Source organism: Falco peregrinus, chromosome 14, assembly GCF_023634155.1.
Source record: "Falco peregrinus isolate bFalPer1 chromosome 14, bFalPer1.pri, whole genome shotgun sequence".
NCBI classification, from domain to species: domain Eukaryota; kingdom Metazoa; phylum Chordata; class Aves; order Falconiformes; family Falconidae; genus Falco; species Falco peregrinus.
Window position 1 is genome coordinate 483,840 of NC_073734.1, and position 3,482 is coordinate 487,321.

Genomic DNA, 3,482 nt, shown 5'->3' on the forward strand with positions numbered 1-3,482 from the left:
AAAACTCTGCTCAAACCTGTGGTACGTCCTGGCTATGCTCGTTGGGGAAAGCAGGAGTTTGAGTCGAGCAGCCATTATGTTAGGTAAAAGGAGGGGATTAAAGGCTTTCGCTGCTTAAAATTATCTCTGAAACGTCATTTTAAGTGTGCGTCTGAAGAGGAGAGATGTCTGCATTTCTGTTCTCAACAGGACAAAAATGTGGAGCCTGTTCGCAGAATTAAAAGGAGCACCGGAATTCCAAGGAGTTTCCTGGTGGAGGTGAAGGATCCCAACACAAAAGGTGCCATGCTGACAAAGGCTGGGAAATACGCAATACCAACTATTAATGCGTAAGTATGGAATTAATCGGACCGACCAAAATGCGAATGAGAGCAACCATGCGTAAATGTCTGAGTGGCAATGCAGCCGAGGTGGCCAGCCTCTAATTACGAGGGAGGAAGCACTACCGTCGTATCTTAACCTTAAAATCTGCGATACTTTCCCATATTGAAATAGAGTAGTCCTACTGTTCATGCCCCGGGAAGCTGGCTGACCTTGGGGTATGCTAAGAACCTGTATTTCTGCAAGGCATTTCAGTAGTGTTTCCAGCTGGCATCATTCTCTCTGAATGCTCATTTTGCTTCTGGTTTATGTTTCAAAGGCTTCTTGCAAAATTTAACAAATAGCCCTTGGACTGAGATTTCCTCCTCCTCTGACTTTTAACAAATCTCATGTGTGAAACGGGCTGAAGTGTTCCTGTTGCTATAAACTAAGAAATTACTGCTGTGTGCTGACAGGAGTGGCTGTTGGAAAGTGCACTCGGTAGCACTTCCCTTTTTCTGTCATGGATCTCCTGTTGTAGAAGCTGTAGCACAGACTTCTTTCATTTACAAAATGAAATTACTTGGGGACGAACTTTACCCTGATCCAGCAATTTGCACTTACCCTCTGGCAAAGGAGAGGTGGGATTCCTTTCCCCTGCTCTCTAGCTGTCAAGCAATTATTTTTCTAGTCTGAGCTCATTTCGTAGTTGATCCAACGGATGGGAGAGTTCTGCAGAAGGAAAAATGTTCCCCCCTCCTTCTTCTTCTGATAGTGTGGCTCTAGAGAAGTCATTTAGCGTAAATGCCTACGTTGTAGAAAGCCAATGTGGAGTGAGAAGACTTCCATCTATCACCTTAGTTTGATAAAATCCAAAGCTTGGAAAATTTTTCCTTTCCCATCTTTCACTTTTTTCTTTTTCCTTCCCCACCTGCCCTCCAGGGAAGCTTATGCTAGAGAGAAAAAGGAAAAGCCACCCTTTTTACCAGAGGAGCCCTCCTCCTCCTCCGCAGACAGGCCTGTTCCAAACGAGTTGTTATGTCCCATTTGTAAAGATCCAGTGACGGATGCAGCGCTTATTCCATGCTGTGGAGCAAGTTATTGTGACGAATGTAAGTGCGTAATGTAATGTAAGGAGTAAACTCCCCTCCCGTGTTTTTTAATCCAAAACACCACATCAGATCTTCTGAAAGCAGGAATAGGAGATCACCTGTGCTACCAGGTCTATTTCATACTTCAGTACGCCCGGAGTAGGAAAGGCCTCTTCTCCGTAATGGGGGGGGGGGGGGGGGGAAAAACAAACCCAAAGGCCAAAGAGCTTTTTTCCCTTTCTGTGTATCTAGTCAAATCTTCTTCACATGCGGAAGGTCGAGTACGAGAAGAGTGCATAATTGTGCAGGTGAATACAGTATTAGATATGGAATGCACGTAGTTTGTCCACAGCTCTTTCTCTCATACACAACTATAGAGCCAGCTCTGGTGACTGACTCTGCTCCGCCACAAACAGGCAGTCGGGCATTTAATCTACATTCTTTGCCACAGGAGTTGGTTAAACCTTCAAAACTCGAACCGACTCATGGCTTTTTGAGATGTGCTTTGTTCATTAGCCTTGATGTTGGTGGCTTCTTGCTGTACTCGGTAGTAGAAAAAAGACTAGTCCAAACATCAGGACACAGCCCACTCTATGGTCTTCAGCTGTTACAACAGGGAAATGTCAAAACTGTATAGCGATTTGCTGCATACTGGGCATTTTTTACACTAATGAACATTTATAGCTTCATGCTCTCCATTCAAGACCATATCCAGCCATTAATCGTCTGTGTGTTCTTATAATTGATGAGAACCCCAAAGAGTTCCCTACTTTGGCTGAAACCTATTTTGACGCTTCTAATTACACACAGGTATTAGAACAGCTTTACTGGAATCGGAGGAACATACTTGCCCGGCGTGTCATCAGACAGGTGTTTCTCCTGACGCTTTAGTTGCCAACAACTTCCTGCGCCAGGTAACGTGGTGACTTTTTCATCAGCTGTTTGTAAGGAAAGTCTGTTTGTAAAAAGCTGAAAGGGAGGAAATTATTGACATCTCCTTAAAGAAGGATAAACTGAATAAGGCTGCATTTACTTTTCAAATGCATTGTCTGTTGTTACAGAAGCTGACAACTCTTTAGAGATAATCAGGCAAACTCAGGTCAAACTTTTGTCTAAACATGCTTGCCTGCCTCTCAGATTCGCTGTTAACACTGAAGTCCTTTAACTACAGATACTCTGAGCTACCAGTCCTTAATAGCAGTGTTTCATGTGATGTGTTCCTATCTCTGTGTGCTGCTTTACTCTAGGCTTGACAGCATGTACAGGACTATACAAGTCATTTTACCCTGTGGAGGCTTTTCTTCATCTATTGTCATCATAATCTGACACTTTGATCTTTTTGTCCATGTTCTTCTGCCTCTAGGCTGTGAACAACTTCCACAATGGAACCGGCTACACAACAGGGCTCCATAAGGAGATTCAGCAGCAGCAGCAGCGACAGCCGCCGTCACCCGCCTGCACGACCACTTGTGACTGTGACACCTGCTGCTCAGGTGACTGCCACCAAACTTTCTGAATCTTCCTCTCTGTCAGTCAGCGGTCTGTTAAGTTTTATTTCAACATATGCTTTTGAAATACAGTATTTATTAGAGCTTATTTTCCAACTGTTTGCATTTATTCACAAGGGCTTTCCGGTTCCTGTAGCAAGACAACCGGCAGTACCATGTCTTCTGGGCCCCCAAGAGCTAAAAATACCCACACCTGGTGAGTGACCGTAACTTTAGAATTTCTTCTAAAAAAATTATCTTCAGATGAACTGAATGGGATTTATTTCTTTTTCCTCTCCCCACTCCAAAAGGTCATCCGATGAGAGCCAGTGCAGTTCGCTCAGCAGGTGGCAGACCAGGCTGGGGACTGTAAGTATTTCACCGAAATTCAGTCTCTGACGACTTGTAACCTGTTAAACCAGGCTGTAACACCTACATTACTTCTACAGTAGCTGATTTATAATGAAATGCGTATGCACAGATAGCTGTGGAGAATACAAGTGGCAATTCATTTTTAAGTGGCTCAACTTGAGTTGGCTCTAACAAAGTGCTTGCAGTAAAACGATTACAAATAAAACTCCAGTATGTGACCCAAAAGTAGACT

At 43.8% G+C, this 3,482-nt stretch overlaps 1 long non-coding RNA gene across 1 annotated transcript; it reads left to right on the forward strand.

Annotated features, from left to right (window-relative positions):
- Nucleotides 1-1,246: 1,246 nt before the first annotated feature.
- Nucleotides 1,247-2,809, forward strand: LOC129785658 (uncharacterized). Its single transcript, XR_008749823.1, has 3 exons — nt 1,247-1,412; nt 2,202-2,305; nt 2,755-2,809. It is a non-coding gene; the product is annotated as an uncharacterized LOC129785658 (long non-coding RNA).
- Nucleotides 2,810-3,482: the final 673 nt, after the last annotated feature.